Source organism: Leopardus geoffroyi, chromosome C2 (genome assembly GCF_018350155.1).
Source record: "Leopardus geoffroyi isolate Oge1 chromosome C2, O.geoffroyi_Oge1_pat1.0, whole genome shotgun sequence".
Taxonomy (NCBI): domain Eukaryota; kingdom Metazoa; phylum Chordata; class Mammalia; order Carnivora; family Felidae; genus Leopardus; species Leopardus geoffroyi.
Window position 1 is genome coordinate 137148012 of NC_059333.1, and position 20883 is coordinate 137168894.

At 39.6% G+C, this 20883-nt stretch overlaps 1 pseudogene; it reads right to left on the reverse strand.

The window, feature by feature from the left end:
• Nucleotides 1-6586: 6586 nt before the first annotated feature.
• On the reverse strand, nt 6587-18014 carry LOC123610409 (annotated as a pseudogene).
• Nucleotides 18015-20883: the final 2869 nt, after the last annotated feature.

The window sequence follows — 20883 nt, forward strand, 5'->3', positions numbered from 1 at the left end:
ATGCCTCACGTTATTAACAACCTCACCTAATTTAGCCACCCATTACAGAGATGCATGGCTCATTATTTTAGAGCAAAGGAGGGATAAAAAGAACAATCACAGAGATTATTTCAAAACTGCATGCAAAGTCCTGAAACTGTGAAATTTCAGTTGCTACCTTCTTCCAGTGCCCTCTCACTCCAATTTTTAGGTGAAATTAAACAAAGATTAAAATTCTGCTACAGTTCTCCTTCTCATTAAAAAAAAAACAACTTTCTGAATCATACACACTGAACTCTATTCATTGAGACTAGAAGCATGTTTATTCAACATTCATTTCTATTATACAAATATTCTCAAGTGTCTACCTTTGACACTCTATTTTGACACATTTCTGTTTATCCTTGGAAATCTTAATTCCATTTGATTATGTTATTTTATAATTTCTTTCATAAACAATTTTCTTGAAAAAAACCCCCAAACAAACAGCATCTTTGTTAGGTCTACAAGGGCTGAAGGACTAGACTGGCAATGTGCATTGAGAGAAGGTAAGTTTTGCCTTAAGACGCTACTATGTATCAGAGTAAAAGGGGGCTGATATCTGAGAAAGAGGCCAATGGTAAAGGAGGTACGGTAACTAGAATGCAGTTTCTAGAATAGTCTAGAGATGTCCACATACTTGTAAAACTCCAAGCTAATTATTTCTTAGACTACCTACGGCAGTCCTGTTATATTAGCATGTGTAGTTACATATGAAATGTATCAGCTTCTTGTGCAATGTGAAACAATGGGAAAAAATTCCAATTTACTATTACTCCAGCATTCTTATCCTTTAAATATTATTTTGCTCAAATAGAAAGGTAATGTTTATTAATAGCATCAGATTTTTTCATGATTTAGTATGGAGTTATAATAAAGAGAAAATATGGTTAGCTCTAGGCACCTGTAAATTTTACTAGTAAATTACCTCAGCTGCAGAACATTAAATAGTGAATTATTGCATCTAACAGTGGTTGGCTAAGTTTGCCAGATTGGGAGAATGGAAATGTGCACTGAGGGAAAATAAATTTTACCTTACGTAAGAGACAATTGGGATGGTCAGATACTGAAACTCTTTCACTGAGGAACTGGGTAAAAATACAGAGGTGTGGGCCTTATCCTGCCTCGACAAGCCTGGGCCTTTCTCAGCTGTATTTGTTCTCCAGGTGATTCTGATGTTCATCAGACTTTTATGTGCATATCAATCACCTGGAAATCTTGTTAAAATGCAGATTCTGATTCACTAGACGTGAGGCTGAGCCCGAGATTCTGTATTTCTAACAAGCTCCCAGGTGTTGCTGATGCTGCTGGTCTGTGGGGCACGTTTGGAGTAGCAGAACTCTAAGACAGTGCTTCTCCAGCTTGGTGCACACTGTGATCACATGAGGACTTTTAAAATTACTATCTAGTATCCATCCCCAGATTTCTTGATTTGGTAAGCAGATAGATGGAGTGACGCTTAGGCACTAGGGATTTTTAAACGCTTCCAGGTGATTCTAATATACAGTCAAATCTGAGAACCATTGTAGTGAATGCCCAATTCTAGAACAACCGGCCTCCTTTGGCCACCCACCCTCATGACCCCTTAGGTTCTAAACCTCATTCTGGAGAGTGACCTATCATTCCATCTCTACCTGGGAACAGATCTGTTCCATTTGAAAGTAAGTAGAAGACACAGTGCTTCTACTGCTAAGAAACCTTACATGTCTTTCCTAGGAATAAAGGACATTCTCTTAACACAGTCTCAGTACAACGATCGAAACCGGAACATTCTACATTGATAGAACACCATTTCCTAATCTTGGATTGTATTCAAATTTCATCAATTGTTGCAATAATGTTTTTGTGTAGCTATATTTTTTCTCAGGTTCATGATCTAATCTAGAATTACTTTGTTAGTTTGCTCAAGATTCAGTTTGATTCTAGCTCCTTTGCTACAATATGCTAGGGCAAGTTGGCCAGGTTCAGTTCCCTTTAGTTAATTGTCTCTTTCCTTTTAAAACAGAGCTGTTTCTGTGTTGGTATACCAGCTTGCCATCGAGGCCTTCACACATACAAAGGTCACAAATAAATTTGCTCTAACTTTCATTCCAGCCTACATTTACTCCTGGAATAAGTATCTTGGATTGCAGACATGACTCTTCACCCAGTGCCGTGAAATAGATGGGCCTCACCTATTTGCTTCTCAAGTAGCCCATCTTACAAAAGGTAAAAAAGGTAAACTTCTGGACACTAAAAGCATGATCTACAAAAGGAAAAAATGATAAATTGTACCTTACGAAAATGAAAAATTTTTCTTGATGTGTGAAAGGCCCTGTTAAGAGGATAAAAAGACAAGTTACTGACTGGGAGAAAATGTTTGCAAACCACCTGTAGTAGGCTGAATAATGGGTACTTACATATATCAAGTCCATTCCCTGGAACTTGTAAATGTTATTTGGAAAAAGGGTTTTTTTTTCCTTTAAAACTTTTATTAGGTAATATTTTCAAAATAGATGGGCTGTGACAAGGGGTCTTTGCAGATGTAGTTAAGCTAAAGATTTTGAGATAAGGATATTATTTTCAGTTACCCAGGTGGGCCCTAAATGCCATCACAAGAATCTTTGTAAGAGAAAGGCAGAGGGTGATTTGACAAATACATGGTGAAAGAAAGGTGATGTGAAGATGGAGGTAAAGGGTGGAGAGATGCAGCCACCAGGCAAACACACAGAGAAGGCGATGTGAAGACTGAGCAGAGACAGAGAGAGGTGACCGTAGTTTAGGAATGCTGACAGCTACTAGACACTGGAAGAAGCAAAGAAGGCTTTTCTTCCAGAGGTAGTACAACCCTGCTGATACCCTGGTTTTGGACTTCTAGCCTCTAGAACTGGGGGAGAATACATTTCTGTTGTCTTAAGACACCCTCTGGGCGGTGATCTGTTACAGTAGCCATAGGAAAATAATACAACACCTATCCAACAAAGGACTACTATCTTGAATATACAAAGAACATCAAAACTCAACAGTGAAAAACAACCCAATTAGAAAATAAGCAAAAGACGTGCACAGACCTTTCACTGAAGATGATACAGATGGCAGTAAAGCACATGAAAAGATGTTTAACAGGATGAGTCATCAAGGAAACGCAAATTAAATCCACAATGAGATTTCAACTACACACCTATCGGAATGATTACAATAAAAAATAATGACAACACCAAATTCTGGTGAGGGTGCGGAGAAACTGGATCATTGATACATTGCTAGTGGGAATGTAAAATGATACACTCATTCTGGAAAAAAGTTAGGCAGGTTCTCAAAAAACTAATGTGATTATCCTATAATCCAGCTATTGCCCTCTTGGGTGTTTTCCCCCCAAAGAAAAGAAAACTTACGTTTACACAAAAAAATTGTACATAAATATTCATAAGAAGCTTTATTTTTAGCAGCCCAAACCTGGAATCATTGCAGATGTCCTTCTTCAACAGGTAATACACAAATTGTGGTACATCCATACCAGTGTAACAAAAAAGAATGTTGATACATGCAACAACTTGGATGACGCTCCAAAGAATTATGTCAAGGGGAAAAAGTCAAATCCAAAAGATTACGTATTGCATGATTCCATTTATGTAACAGTTTTGAAGTGACAAAATTTTAGAATTGTCCCTGAATAGAAATAGGGATGGGGAGGTTTAGGAAGAAGGTGCGTATGCTTATAAAAGTGCAACATGAAGGATACTTGAGATTTACCTTTTTTTCCCCTAACCTTTAAGAACTAAATAAGTGCTTTATTAAGTTATAAAGTTATCGAAAGTGTACAAATCAATTTTTTTAGTGTATTCACAAGTATTTGCAACCATTCTCACAACCAATTTTATTTTCATCATTCCAAAGAGAAACCCAGTAACTACTAGAAGTCATTCATTTTTCCCTAATCCCCTCCCTCAACCCCAGGCAATCCTTAATCTATTGTCTGTCTGCATATATTTGCCTATTTTGCATGTTTCATATAAACAGAATCATATATGGTCTTTTGTGACTACCTTCTCTCAGCATAATGATTTCAAAGTTCACCTACGACGTAGCACATACGCATTCTTTATTCCTTTATATTGCTGAATAATATGCTATTGTATAGATATGCCACATTTTATTTATTCGTTCATATGTTGGATTTAGGTCCTTCCTGCTTTTTGGCTATTATGAGTAATTCTACTATGGACATTTGTGTAAAATTTTGTGTGTGGGCATATATTTCTATTTCTCTTGGATATATACCTAAGAGTATAATTGCTGGGTCATATGGTAACTTCACATTTGCTCATTTGAGGATCTGCTAGCCTGCTTTTCTTTTTTTTTTTTTAATTTTTTTTTTCAACGTTTATTTATTTTTGGGACAGAGAGAGACAGAGCATGAACGGGGGAGGGGCAGACAGAGAGGGAGACACAGAATCGGAAACAGGCTCCAGGCTCTGAGCCATCAGCCCAGAGCCTGACGCGGGGCTCGAACTCCCAGACCGCGAGATCGTGACCTGGCTGAAGTCGGACGCTTAACCGACTGCGCCACCCAGGCGCCCCTACTAGCCTGCTTTTCAAAGCAGCTGTACCATTTTACAATCCACTCGCAGAATATGAGGGTGGAGATTTATCTACATCCTCATCCACACTTCTTATTACCTTTCTCTTTGATTCCAGTCATCCTAGTGGGGGTGATGTGGTATCTCATTTACTTTTGATTTGCATTTCTCTGATGTGCTAATGATACCGAGCATTTTTTCATGTGTTTATTGGCCACTTGTATATCTTCTTTGGAGAAATGTCCATTGAGATAATTTGTTCATTATCCAGATTCGGCTATTTGTTTCTATTTTTGACTTGTAAGTGTTCTTTAAGTTCTCTATAAATTTTAGATACAAATCTTGTTATCTGATATATGATTTCTAAAAATTTCCTCCTGCTATGTTGGTTGTCTTTTCACTTTCTTAATAGTATACATTGAAGCACAAATGTTTTTAATCTTGATAAAGTCCGATTTATCTTTATTTTCTCTTGCTTGTGCTTTTGTGGTCATATCTAAGAAACCATTGCCTAATCCAAGGTCACAAAGATTTACACCAGTGTTTTCTTCTAAGAGTTTTATAGTTTTAGTTCTTATATTATGGTTAGGTACCTGTGGATTATCTTGACTGTGGTGGATACATAAACCTACACAGGAAATAATAAAGAATTTAATACACATACATGCACCCACACAAACAACAATGAGTATAAGTAAAACTGAAGAACTCTTATTAAGATTGGTGCATTGTATCAATGTCAATATCTTGGATGTGATATTATACTACAGTTTTGCAAAATGTTACCGTTAGAGTAACATGAGCAAAGTGATCTATGTGTCATTTCTTAGAACTACACATGAATCTAAAATTATCTCGATAAAAAGTTCAATTAAAAATAATAATCTTTAGGGCGCCTGGGTGGCGCAGTCGGTTGAGCGTCCGACTTCAGCCAGGTCACGATCTCGCGGTCCGTGAGTTCGAGCCCCGCGTCAGGCTCTGGGCTGATGGCTCAGAGCCTGGAGCCTGTTTCCGATTCTGTGTCTCCCTCTCTGTCTGCCCCTCCCCCGTTCATGCTCTGTCTCTCTCTGTCCCAAAAATAAATAAACGTTGAAAAAAAAAATAATAATAATAATCTTTAGAAATTGCTATTTTTCTTTTTCTTGTCCAGTTAGTGGTAGTCATTTTTTTTTCTTTTGCATCGAGGAAAGGGCAACATAATAGGCAAAGATTGCCAGGTGAATTAAGAGCATAATGTGGGTCTGGGTAATTCTTGTCTTTAAGCAATAGACATATAATAGTTTTAGTGTTAATTTTACATACATTTGTGTTTCAACATGTAGTACTGATTTTTATTTCCACCAAATGCCTGATAATAATGGCATAGGTAAGTGAAATTTTGCCAAATAGAAATAATTTTAAGTACCAATACTTTCTAAAAAGTATCTATATGTTGGAATATATCATACTTAACACATAAGTAAATAAAAGCACAGGTTACCTAATTACCTCTTGAAATTTTAAAATTAAATCTTCTCTGAAAATTTTATTTTTGCTAAGCTTTAATCTTTTTTTTTTCTTAAAGAACAACTGTTAATAGGCAATTCACTGTTGTATTGAATATGAGATAAACCACCGCATACCATATTAATGCAAATTACTATACTAAGTACAAGGCAAAAGGGCATAGTAATCTTTTGTGGTTTTATTCTTTGGAACAGGTTGGGAGAATATTGGCTTGAACTCTATCATCCTGTCTACTTAGTTTTGTGTTCTTAAAAATAGTGTTCATTAGGTGACAAGTTAAGCTGAACATTCAATGGAACGTTAATAGCAAATTATTTGTGAATGTCTATCTTAAGGTTTTTTTCTTTCTTAGTGAGCTAGAATTTACCGTGGAATATAAGGCTTCTTTGTTTTTCAAAACATTTCTTTTAGTTTTCCTTAATTATAGTCTCTGATTATAAAACTTTGTTATTGTTATTTGTCCTTTGAGAATTTCTAAATACAAATTAAGTTAAACGGTTGTTCCAAAACCTGCTGTGTCACCGAAAGGCATGAAAACATTTCTCGTGGCAAAAAAGGATCCTGTTAGTTTTTGGTTGCTATTGTCTGGGATTAACAAATAAGAAGAAATGAGGAAGGAATGGCTAACATACTGGTAATATTTGTATATACCAAAATACCACTACTTCATTGTCTTTGTATCTGAGCAGTCCTGGGAAGATTCTTTTGCTTCTCAGCAGGTGTGTGTTGCGCATTAGATACTGGCTCTGGTGATTTGGCCATTGTACTCTGTTGTCTCCATTTTGAGGATATAGGGGATTATGCTATCAAAGCATTGACAATGCAACCAGTAAAACAAAACAAAACAAAACAAAAATTAAGTTCTTCTGTTATGTTGGAGCTCATCAGCCTAAGTCCCGGCAGACAGATGAAAATCCAGGCCAATTGGTAGGTGTCTTCTGAGTAAGGTTTCTGAACATAGTCTTGTAAGCCCATCTCTGTATTTTCTTGGAATTTTCGATCTGGTTTGTGCTGGTCAAACCCAAATGATCTGGACTAAAGAGAACTATAGCTTACCTTAGTATGCATACTCATAGCTGTCCATATCCAGCTTCACCATACTGTTAACAGAAGTCCTGACGCTTACAGATGTGCTCCATGACTTGCTTTATTCAGTAACCAGAAAGTTTATCTCCCTGGATGCTGTTCTGTAGGTGGTTGACCATAGCTGCTGGGATATTGGAGAGACTCACGACCTGGGCACACGGGCAGGCCAAGGCTGAAGAGCTCATTCCAGTAGGGCAGCACAAGACTGATGTTGCATTCCTGACCAAGTGACTGAACTGCTGGCCCAGATCACGGGGAGGAAAAGCAAATGGGATGTAGACTTGCAGATGTAGCACATGTTGAGGGATTCTGGAATGGGGCCAGGCATCACAAACCTAAATGTAAGTGTCTAAAAGGAGGGTGTCTTTGACCTCAGTGATGGTGGACTGGTCTCCAGTGATGCTGTGGATGCTCTCTCCTCTGCTATTTTGTCTGCCAGGCTGGGAGACAAGAAGCTGTGGTATTAAGTGCTTTTGCTAAGGTATCACATGCTCAAGGAATCTCACTTGCAGACTGGTTCTCCCATGGTGTTCTGAAGACTTGGCATTGTTAAGGGATTCACTTAGGTTGGCAAGGGACGCTACTACATTTGCGGTGTGTCCGGAGCCCCCTGGCTTGTGTCAGCTTTAGAATCCGTGATCAGAAGAACCATACCATCCTCGTATATCAAAGGCTGCTGGATGTTCACCAGCATCCTGCATCAAGAAGACCTATTTCTCAGCTGAAGCGGCACAGTTCCTTGGTTTCTCCCACCGCACATCAAAGGGCTTCTTCTCCTCCCCGCCCCCCCCAAAGGGCTTCTGTTCACACTGGACAGATTCCATTTTCGTACTCATCTCTAAGCATTTTTTTCAGTCAGAAAAACTGACAGCTCTTCAGGTGCCGCTTACTGATGATGTAGCCTTAGTTGCTCTGACAGCTGTAGGTCAAATTTTTCCTTATGCCCCTTTGTAATAAATGTTGCCTCTTTCACAACTGACAGCCCTAGGGTGACAGCCAGGTGCTTTGTTATCACAGACCACACAGTACTTACCATGTCCGGCCGCTGGACGTGGGCCTTCTACAGAAGTGGGGGCCCTGTCGACGTGGGTCCCGCCAGGGATGAGGTCATCCCAGGTGGTGAGAAGGAGCTGTCTGGCGTTGGATGTCTCGGGGCGGGGGGAAGCCAGAATCACCTTCTCAGTTCCAGCTCCGTCTGGGCCGATGAGGATGAACGGCTGCTTGGGGATACCAGAAGTGTCCACTGCGGGGACCATCTGGATCTTCTGGCCCGTCTGCGTCTCTGCAGCAAGCAGCCTGCACTTGGCGAGGCCCGCTGACCCCAGAGTGGGCGGAGGTTACCAGAATGCACCGGAAGGGGCCGGCCGTCCCTGCGGATTCCTGGGAGACATCTGAGGGTGCAGCACCTGGGCCACTCTGGGCCGAACTAGCCGCTCCGTGTGCATAGCCATCGGGAAGCCGGATCGCCAGAGAAATTCGAGGTTTGGCGCCAAAGTGGCCTAGAAGCAGGTGGGCCTCCTGCGCAGTTGAGGGCTGGGGGAGGGCAGGGCGTGGGGAACCCAGCTCCTGGCGTTGGCGGACGGCGGGAGCCCGGGGCAGCGGGTGCAAAAGACCACAGGCCGGAGAGGAGACGCTTAGGTGGGAGAGGGTAGAGGACAGGGAGGGCAGCCTGGGGCCACCTGGGGTGGTGAGGAAGGGGGGTTGTTACTGTTTTTGTCAGTGCAAGTTCAGCCTTTGTGACTCGCGTGCTCTGCAACGTGCTTGCTTTTTTCTTTAAAGGTTGAAAAGATTTCTTTATGGAGCCTTAGGAAATACAAAGTGTAATTAGCCTGTAGTGCAGAGTTAGATACAATTTAGTACTAATTCAATGACAAAATGAAAGTTGTCTGAGACCAGGAAATTTCCCCACACTTGATTTTATTGCATTGCGTTGATTTTCTAAAACAATTCCGAGGAGTCAATATTTACAGTAGCTGGAGTATTTATGGAAAATCTGGCATCAGGCATTTATGTGTATATATGTATATATGTGTGCGTGTGTATATATGTATAAAACCCAAGATTATACGAACCAGGAAACAATTATATGTCTTCTGCAGAGTTTTGAGACTGAGGTTTATAAATGCTTTTCAAAGTGTGGGATTTGGAAACAGAGCAGAATCTTGTTTCCAAAAACTGAAGTGTTTTTCAGGAGTGAAATCTAAATTATAAGTGCCACAGAAGAGGGAAAAAAAGAGAATGTGAGTGTGGTGCAGAACAACCTGGCCCTAATCATCTATCTGTCGGCAAAGGCATTGAAGGATAACCCTGCATTGTATCTAGAAAAATCCGTGCATGAATTGATTCCGGCTGTGATGACAGCCATGCCTGCAGCCAGATGTGGATCATCACTGAGTGGTTTGCTACCTGCCTGCCTGGTGGCTTTGCCCGCCATCTGATAATCAGGATGCCTGTGGGGCACAGTTTGGGTCCCTTGGACTCCTCCTCTCCTCCCACGTGGTCAAGGCTGCTCTGCAGGTCAGCAGGTCAACAGGACTACTCTGACCATCACTCAGCACTGGTCCACACGGACACTCTTGCAGGCTCCTCAGCTTGGCCCTGGGACCCCTGGTTGTCTTAAGGTCCCTGGTGCCGCCACAGCGCCTGTCTGGTATGTGTGTGAACTGCACCTCTGTCTCACTCTTCCCCTCCTCCCAAGTTTGTTCTAATATCGTTGCCCTCCAGTGGCTCATCCACCCGTTAGGTCCTGTCCCTCAGCACTTCGTCTTCTGACTCGGGTTCTAGTACCACCTCTCCGGTCACCACCGTGGTCCCTGCTGTGCAGCCCCTTGTTGAGCTGATCTCCACTGTCACAACTGCACCCCACTACTGCTTTTTTTGGCCCCTGGCTGTTTCCAGAAGTACATCATGGTCTCCCTTCCCCCCAGCAGAGGAGGGCAAAGGAGGCTTTATCACTTATCCTTGTCCAGCTCCTCCCCTGTCCTCAGCTCCCTCCTGCCTTGAGGGCAGTGCCATTTATGAAAGAAACTGGAAGCCAGGGACAACCCTCCTCCAGCCCAGAAACTCCAAAGGCTAATGGCTTCTAGTCCCTGGCTCTGGCTCTCCCCAGCCTGCTCCTTGAGGCTGTTACACATTAGCCAACCTTCCCTCAGATCCTCACACACATGCTGGGTAGTAGTTTGTTTCCTCCAGATTGCTTTCTTTTTGGATACTGTACAGCCAATTCCATATTCTGAAAGCTTGATTTGTTAAAAACAGACTTGAATGTAAGACCTGGAACTGTGAAACTCCTGGAAGGAAAAATAGTGAGGCTCCTTGACATTGGTCTTGGTGATGATTTTTTGGATTTGACACTGAGAGCAAAGGCAACAAGACCAAAAATAAATGAGAGGGACTACACCAAAATAAAAAGCTTTTGCACAGTGAAGGAAACCACCAAGAACATGGAAAAGCAACTTACCGAATGGGAGAAAATATTTCAAAAGATCTATCTGAGAAGAGACTAATATCCAAAATATATAAAGAACATACATAACTGAACACTAAAAAACCAAATAATCTAATTTAAAAATGGGCGGAGACAGCTGGGTGGCTCAGTTGGTGAAGCATCTGGCTCATGATTTTGGCTCAGGTCATGAACTCATGGTTTGTGAGATTGATTGTCTACGCTGACAAGCACAGAGACTGCTTGGCATTCTCTCTCTCCCTCTCTTGGGTACTGCCCTGTTTGCATGCGCGTGTTCTCTCTCTCTCTCTCTCTCTCTCTCTCTCAAAATAAATAAATAAGCTTTAAAAAAATAAAAATGGGCAGAGGATCTGAAAAGACATTTTCCCAAAGAAAACATACAGATTGGCAACAGACACATGAAAAGGTGTTCAATATCATCAGGCTAATGCAAATCAAACCCACCTTGTAAGATATCATCTTACACCTGTCAGAATGGCACTACTATCACAAAGACAAGGAATAAAAAGTCTTGGTGAGGATGTGGAGATAAAGGGACTTTTGTGCACTGTTGGTGGCAATGTAAATTGATGCAGCCACTGTGAAAATAGTATAGAAGTTCCTCAAAAAATTAAAAATAGAAATACTATATGATCCAGTAATTCCACTACTGGGTATTTATCCAAAGAAAATGAAAACACTAATTTGAAACGATATATGCACCCTATATTAAATGCAACATTATTTACAATAGCCAAATTATGGAAGCAACCTACGTGTCCATAGATAGATGATTAGATAAGAATTTATGGTGTGTGTGTGTGTGTGTGTGTGTGTGTGTGTGTGTGTGTGATGGAATGTTACTCAACTATAAAAAGAATGAGTTCTTGCCATTTGCAGTATTATGTAAGTGAAATAGCGAATGACAAAATCATATGATTTCACTTATATGTGAAATCTAACAAAACAAACCAGAAACAATCATAAATACAGAGAACGAACTGGAGGGGAAGTGGGTGGGAGAGTGACTGAAATAGATGAAGGGGATTAAGAGGTACAAACTTCCAGTTATAGGATAAGTAAGTCACAGGGATGAAAACTACAGCATAGGGAATATATCAACAATATTGTATTAATGTTGCATGGTGACAGATGGTAACTGTGCTTTTTGTGGTGAACATAGTACAATGTATAGAATTTTCAAATTACTGTTTTGTATTTCTGAAACTAATGTAACATTGTATGTCAATACTTAAATACATTTAAAAAAAACCAATAAAACACAGCAAGATATCACCACATGTCTGTTAGAATGGCCATCATCAAAAAGATAAGAGATAAAAAATGCTGGTGAGGATGTGGAGAAAATGAAACCTTTGTGCTCTGTTGATAGAAATGTAAATTGGCTCAGCCACTATGGAAAAAAAAATATGTGGAGGGTCCTCAAAAATTAAAAACAGAGGGGCACCTGGGTGACTTAGTCAGTTGAGCATCCGACTCTTGATTTTGGCTCAGGTCATGATCCCAGGGTTGTGGGATTGAGCGCTACCTACGTTGGGCTCCACACTGAGTGTGGAGCCTGCTTAAGATTCATTCTCTCTCTCTCTCTCTCTCTCTCCCCCTCTCTTTCTCTCTCTCCTTCCCTATGCCCTTCTCCCCAACTCATGCTCTCTGTCTCTTTCAAAAAAAAATTAAAAACAGAACTATTGTATGATCCAGCAATTCTTCTGGTTATGTATAAAGGAAGTGAAAACACTAACTTGTAAAGCTATAGGTGCTTCCATCTTTGTTGCAGAATTATTTGTAGTAGCTAAGACATGGAAATAACCCAAGTATCCATTGATGGATGAATGGATAAAGAAGTTGTGGTGTATGTGTAAATATGTGATGGAATATAATTCAGCCATAAGAAAGAAGGAAATCTTTTTTTTCCTGCCATTTGCAACAACATGGAGGGATCTTGAGGGCATTATGCTAAGTGAAATAGATCAGATAAAGACAAATGCGATATAATCTCTTTCTTATATGTAGAATCTGAACAAAACCAAACTCAGATACAGAGAACAGGTTGGTGGTTGCAAGAGATGGAGGGTAGGGGGTGGGCAAAATGAGTGAAGGTGGTCAAAAGGTACAAACTTCCAGTTATACAATAAGTAAGTTATGGGGATGTAATGTACAACATGGTGACTGTAGCTAACAATACTGTGTTGTATTTTGAAAGTTGTAAGAGAATAGATTTTAAAAGTTATAAGGAAAAAATTGCAACTATTTGTGGTGATGGATATTCACTAGACATATTGAGGTGATCATTTCTCAATATACACAAATGTCAAACTATTATGTTGTACCCCTGAAACTAATATAATGTTATTTGTCAATTAGATCTCAAAACATTTGAAATAAAATTTACAAGTTTTTTTATGTACAAAAATGCATATAAAATTGGGTCGGAATTCCTTACACAGATAATCTTTAACGTTATTAAAAACTAAGTAGTAATTCATACATATATTAATGTATAGTATACATACACTGATGGGGTAGGAAAAATGATAAAAACCTTTGAAACAGGTAAAAAAAATACTAAGTGTCCCGTGTGGTGTACCATTCCAGCTTATCTCAGCTTTTCATTGTTCTGGAGCTATTTTATAATTTTGTATATTGTAGAAAATTCATAATAATGAAATAATTCTTGTTTATAAAAATGCAAATGAATTGTGTGCAGTGGAATTCAATTGATTTCTATCCTGAGAATAGATCTCTTTTGAAGCTGTTTATAAATCATTTTAGCAATGCTGATTGCCCAGATGCATGTGGTTCTTTGAATTCTCTTTTGAACTAATTATAGTTCAAAATGATTCCTTCATTAATTAATGGGTTAAATCAAATTTCTGATATCTACTCATTTTAGTTTGTATGAGAGTCATGATTTTACCTTAAAAAATCCTTTAATAGATGGCTACAACATTCAAACAGTACAAAATGGGATAACATGAAAAGCAAAAGTCTCCCTCCTACCCAGTTTCACCTTCGTGGACCTTATAGTCTAATGGTGAAGACAGATATTTATCACATAATGTAGTATAAATGTAAGGTTCTAATTCTGAAAAGCATGTTGAAAACGTGGAACACATTTCTGTGGAAGCAGTCATGGGGTGACCTCATCTAGACAGGACAATCTGGAAAGGCTCTTCTGAAGTACTAGCAAGTGGTCTGAGATCTAACAGTGAGTAAGGAAAAGCAATGTTTATGAATGTAAAATGGGAACCAATGAAATGGTAGTTCATGGTATTGAAGGTGGATAAGTAAGGAAGTTTTAAAAAAATGGTGGGTCATTAGGACAGATAGATTGAGAGAAAATAGAGGCATTTATAAATTTGAAGTTCTGATGAAGTTAACGAAAATTGGAAGGAGAGGCTGTTATAAGAGCCTGGGTTGTTTGACATTGAATAGAAACTTTTGAAATGGAGCAGTGGAAGGAAGTGAAAAAGTTCAAGGTATCACCATGGGAGTGGGTGGCTAGGGTAAAATGAAAGAGCTTGGAGATGAAGAAGTTAGGGACCTTTGAGGTCAGTTATTAGATTGATTGCCTATGTGGACAGTGAGGTCCCCCAGAATTTATTTATGGCAGAGCTTGGAGGTGAGTCATGTGCCTCGTCACAGGTGAATGAGGAGGAATGACCTGAGAGACGAAAAAGAGGAAGAAACGTGGGGAGGAACAATGGAGTGTCAGAGGATGAACTGCTTTCACCAGAGAAGGCTACAAGGCCACCAGTGCCCTTGGCGAAGCCCAATTTGAATTAATTCAAGGTGGTAGAGGAGGAGTTTGGAGCCAGGATGAAATTATAGGGATTTTTGTTGATTATGGATCAGGAGTTCTATGGGTGTAGTAGAAGGTTTTGGGAAGTGGACAAAGGGTGTAAGACAAGGACATGGGCAAGCCCATGTGAGTATTTGAGGGACGGTACCCTAAAAAGTGGTTCAGGTGGTGGTTTGCACATTGGATACTGATATTTCAAAGCAAGGTCTACACCAAAGTGGATTTAACTCTTAAACATTTTTTTGAGGATGGGTAGGGACTAATGAGTAGCAGCTAATGAGGTTTTTTTTGTTTTGTTTTGTTTTACATTATTTTTTTTTTTATTTTTTCTGAGGCCAGAGAGCAAAATGTAACAAAATCAGAATCCTTTTGTTTCCTGCTAGGTGAAAAACGATATCACCTTGCTGATTTAAATTGCATTTCTTTAATTTCAAGGAGGTTGGGCATATTTTCATGTACTTTTAAAACAATTGTTTTAAGAACAATTCTCTTTTTTTAATTTGCACCAGCTCCTAGTAAATTCAGGAAATTAGCTCTTTGATATATTCATTATAAATATTTTTTCCATTAGTTATCTGTGTTTCACCTTGTTTATGGTATGTTTGTCATGTAGTGTTTTTAAAATTTATGTTCTAGATTACCATTCTTTCTTTTTTTATGATTATGGGTTTTGTGGTTCTGGGTTTCTGCTCTTTTTCCTCTAATATTATAAATAATTTTACTTGTGATTTATTCTGGATGTTTTGGGGATTCATTTTAATAGTAAAATCTTTGTTCTACCTGAATTAAATTTCGTATAAGAAAAGAGGAAGCAATCCAGCTTAATTTTCTTTCCAGATATATATTCAGTTGTCCCAATACCACTTAGCTACTGACATGAAATCTCACCTTTGTCAGAAATACAATTCCAAAATAGTTGGGCCTATTTGAGAAGAATAAGAATGTGTGAGACTGCAGGGTATACTTGGGAGGCATATCTGGGAGTGAAACAGACTAAATTCTGACTCTAGAACTTGATGTTGACCTTGGCCAAGGAACTTCTCTGGGCTCCAGTTTTCTTTCATCCTCAAAATGGGCATAATCATAGCCTTTGAGGACTATGACTGTATGTGAAAGAATGCGCTACAATGGCTAGAGCCGCATAAGCAAGGAAGAGAACAGAAGAAAGGAGGTCAAAGAAGTGAGGGGTCAGGTTTTTTAAGACGCTGTAGGGCATTATGAAGACTTAGTTTTTTTTCTTTGAGATGGGAAACCTCTAAGGATTTTGAACAGAGAAGTGATATGATCTAACATATTTTACAAGGCTTTTGTATTGAATTACGCTGTGGAAGGAAGCAGGGCAGAATCCAATTGCAGTTTTGAGGAGAGGGATAATGAGGGATTAGAGCTGGATGGGAGCAGAGATTTGGGTAGGAAGTGATGGGAGGCTGGAGGGCGTTGCCATCAACTGAGATGGAAAGACTCATGAGTGGAGTAGGTTTGGAGGCAAAGATTGGGAGTTGGGAATTGATCATTAAATGTGTTAAATGTGAGAGATTTACCACATATCCAGATATAGCTGTCAGGGAGGCAGAGTACACACTGGGAATTCAGGCGAGAGATCTGAAGTGGAGATGAAATTTGGGAGTCATCAGTATATAGACTGTATTTAATATGTTTAAAGGCATGTGGCTGAGATGCGATCACCAAGGGAGAAGAAAAGAGTTACGAGACTGAATCCAAGCACTCATCAACATTAAGACATTGAGGAGAAAGGGGGAAATCAGCAAAGAAAGCTGGGGAGTGTCCAGGAGGGCAGGAAGAAACTGACAAGTAGTGGTGTTTTAGAAGCCAAGTGGGAGTGGTCGGGGTGAAAGCCTGATTGGAGTGGGTTTAAGAGAAGGTGAGGGAAGAGAAATTGGGAGACAGTGAGTACATACAGTTCGTTTAAGAAGGTTAGATGAGAAGGAGGATGGAGGAGGAGGAGAAAGAAGAATGTATGATATTGTTGCCTGGGAGAGTCACGCATTTGTTGACCAACTACAAATATTTGAGTTGGTGTTTCCACAGGCATGTCTAGCATACCACTGTTGGTATGTGAGATGGTTTTAAGTAGTACTTCAATACATGCTTTTACAATCTTGTCATACTTTGAGTCTACTGTGTATATGAAAATACAGCTAGCATTTATAATGCCATAAACATAATGGTAAAAGTTCTTTTTGAAATAAATTTATCTCTTTTTTTTCCTTCAAAGTTTTATTTAAATTCTACTTAGTTAGGGGCACCTGTGTGGCTTAGTTGGTTGGGTGTCTGACTTCAGCTCACATCATGATCTCGTGGTTCATGAGTTCGAGCCCCGCATCAGGCTCTGTGCTGACAGCTCAGAAACTGGGGCCTGCTTCACATTCTGTGTCTCCCTCTCTCTCTGCCCCTACCCCACTGGTGCCCTGTTTGTCTTTCTCTCTCTCTCTCTCTCAAAAATAAATAAAACAAAAAATTTAAATTCTAGTTAGTTAAACATACAGTGCAATATTGGTTTCAGGAATAGGATTCCTGAATTCTATTATATTTTATTCTGTTCCTAAATACAATACCCAGTGCTCATCATAACAAGTGCCCTCCTTAAAACTCATCATCCTCCTGGCCCAGCCCCCACCCACCTGCCTCCATTAACCCTCAGTTTGTTCTCTATCTTTAATAGTCTCTTAGGGCACCTGGGTGGCTCAGTTCGTTAAGCATCCGACTTCAGCTCAGGTTATGATCTTGCGGTCCTGTTCATGAGTTCAAGCCCTGCATCGGGCTCTGTGCTGTTGGCTCAGAGCCTGGAGCCTGCTTCAGATTCTCTCTCTCTGCCCCTCCCCCACTCATATGCGTGCGCTCTCTCTCTTTCAAAAATAAACATTAAAAAAAAGAGTTTCTTATGGTTTATTTACTTCTCTTTTTTTCCCCTCCCATATGTTCACCTATTCCTTCCTTCCTTCCTTCTTTCCTTCCTTCCTTCCTTCCTTCCTTCCTTCCTTCCTTCCTTCCTTCCTAGAGAGAGCATGACCATGAGATCATGACCTGAACCAAAATCAAGAGTTGGACACTTAACCAGCTGAGCCACACAGGTTCCCCAAGATTTCATTCTTTTTGATGGCTGAATAATATTCAATTATATGTATATGTGTGTGTATGTATACATACACATCTTCTTTATCCATTCATCAGTTGGTGGACATTTGGGCTCTCTCCATACTTTGGCTATTGTTGATAATGCCGCTATAAACATCAGGGTGCATGTGTCCCTTTGAATTTGTATTTTTGTATCCTTTAGGTAAATACCTAGTAGTGTAATTGCTATATCATAGGGTACAGTAAAACCTTGTTTTGTGAGCACAGTTCATTCTGGAAACATGCTTGTAATCTAAAGCATTTGTATATCAAAGTGAATTTTCCTATAAGAAATAATGGAAACTCAGATGATTCGTTCCGTAACCCAAAAATATTCATATAAAAATGATTACAATACTGTAATGTAATACAAAATAATAAAGAAAATACAAAATGTAAAGAAAAGTAAACAAATTAACCTGTACTTACCTTTGAAAACCTTCATGGCTGGTTTTTGATGGGAAGACAAGAGATGGGAGGGTTATTATGTAGGACGACTTTCACTATCACTAATGGAATCACTGCTATCTATTGGCTCAATGGAATCTTTTTCTTTTCGTGCAACTTTAACAAGGAACCAATCTAATGACACTAGCTTTTGCCTCCTTTTGAGGATTTCATGGAAATGTGACATTGCATTGTCTTTAAACAGATTCATCGCTCACACCGCTACATCCTTATTTGGGTGGTGCTCTTCTACAAAATTTTGCACTGCTTCCCATATTTTACACATCTTCCTAATCTCATTTGAAGTGAGGGATTCCTCCACCTTTTCTCCTCCTCCTCTGCAGACGAGATGCAGACATACACTTCTTATAAGATCTTGCAATTTTGGCCACTTGCGTACCTCATTTGTACTTCTCCATGATTTCCTTCTCAACTTCCCCCGTAATTATCTCCTTCTTCTTAGCACCTTTCTTTTCAACCTTTCTCTGCCTGGGGGCCATTGTATACATTGAGTACAGTACAGTATTAATAGACTCTTGTCATATACTGTATTTAATGTAACTGGCAATAAGCAAAGGTTCTATGTCTGCAGGCATCCTGACCTAGAACGAAGCGAAGCATTCCTAAGTTTACTCTTGTATGGAAAAACAAAGGACCGTCCAAAGGTGCATAGGTGCTTTGAATGACAAAGTACTGACTAGCGCCAGGTGCAGGCACCTTCCAATGTTCTGATTTCTAACAAACACCACAGCCTGAGACCGAACATCCAAGTATGGGAGAGAGAAGCATCCTGCAGCAAGCGAGCAAGAGAAGAACCATTAATTCTGTTGTGATCATGTGACATTTGGCATCATGTACTACTCCTATTGCAAGACATTGCTCGCTTATCAAGTTAAAATTTATTAGACATGTTTGCTCATCTTGTGGAACGCTTGTAGGACAGGTTACTTGCAATCCAAGGTTTTACTGTAATTCCATTTTTAATGTTTTGAGGAACCTCCAGACTCTTCTCCAGAGGGACTGCCCCATTTTGCATTCCCACCAACAATGCAAGAGGGTTCTCTTTCTCCCCATCCTTGCCAACACCTGTTGTTTCTGATGTTGTTAATTTTAGGCATTCTGACAGGTGTGAAGTGCTATATCAGCATGGTTTTGATTAGTATTTCCTTGATGATGAGTGATGTTGAGCATCTTTTCATGTAGTTGTGAGCCATCTGGATACTTTTGGAAAAGTGTCTCTTCATGTCCTCTGCACATTTCTTCACTGGATTATTTGTTTTTTGGGTGTTGAGTTTGATAAGTTCTTTATAGATTTTGGATACTAACAGTTTATCAGATATGTCATTTGCAAATATCTTCTCCCATTCTGTAGGTTGCCTTTTAGTTTTGTTGGTTGTTTCCTTTGCTGTGCAGAAGCTTTTTATCTTGATGAAGTCCCAATAGTTCATTTTTGCTTTTTTTCCCTCTGCCTCTGGTGATGTGTCTAGTAAGAATTTTCTCCAGCTGAGGTCACAGAGAGGTTGCTCTCTGTATTCTCCTCTAGGATTTTGATGGTTTCCTGCCTCACATTTAGGTGTTTCATCCATTTTGAATTTATTTTTGTGTATGGTGAAAAGAAAGTGGTCCAGGTTCATTCTTTTGCATGTTGCTGTCCAGTTTTCTCAGCACCATTTGTTGAACAGACTTTTTCTCATTGGATATTCTTTCCTATTTGTCAAAGGTTAACTTACAATATAGTGCTAGGTTTATTTCTGGGTTTTCTTCTGTTCTGTTGATCTGTGTGTCCATTGTTGTGCCAGTACCATATTGTTTTGTTTACTACAGCTTTGTAATATAACTTGAAGTCTGGAATTGTGATTCCTTTAACTTTGCTTTTTTTTTTTTTTTTTGTCTTTTTTTTCAAGATTGCTTTGGCTCTTCGGGGTCTTTTGTGGTTCCATACAAATTTTAGAATTATTTGTTCTAGTTCCTTGAAAAATGTTGATGGTATTGGGGCGCCTGGGTGGCGCAGTCGGTTAAGCGTCCGACTTCAGCCAGGTCACGATCTCGCGGTCCGGGAGTTCGAGCCCCGCGTCAGGCTCTGGGCTGATGGCTCAGAGCCTGGAGCCTGTTTCCGATTCTGTGTCTCCCTCTCTCTCTGCCCCTCCCCGTTCATGCTCTGTCTCTCTCTGTCCCAAAAATAAATAAACGTTGAAAAAAAAAAATAAAAAAAAATGTTGATGGTATTTTAATGGGGATTGCATTAAATGTGTAGATTGCTTTGGGTGGTATAGACATTAACAATGTTTGTTCTTCCAGTCCATGAGCATGGAATGCTTTCCCATTTCTTTGTGTGGTCTTCAGTTTCTTTCATAAGTGTTCTGTAGTTTTCAAAGTACAGATCTTTTACCTCTTTGGTTAGGTTTATTCCTAGGTATCTAATTGTTTTAGGTGCAATTGCAAATGGGATCTGTTCCTTGATTTCTTTTTATGCAGCTTCATTATTGGTGTATAGAAATGCAACAGATTTCAGCATGTTCAATATGTCCTGCCATTCCCTTCTGTCCTGCCAAGTTTCTGTGGAAAGATCTGCTGTGAATCTGATCTGTCTTGTCTTGTAGGTTAAGGACTTTTTTCCCTTGCTGCTTTCATGATTCTTACCTTGTCTGTGTATTTTGTGAATTTGACTATGGTATGACTTGGTAATGGCTGGGTTTTTTGAACTTAATGGGAGTTGGATTTGGTGTCTGCTTCCTTCTCCAGAATAGGGAAGTTTTCAGCTTTAATTTGCTTAAATAAACCTTCTGCCCCTTTATCTCTTTCTTAATCTTCTGGGATTCCTATGATATGAATGTTATGTTGTTTTAATATGTTGCTGAGTTCCCTGA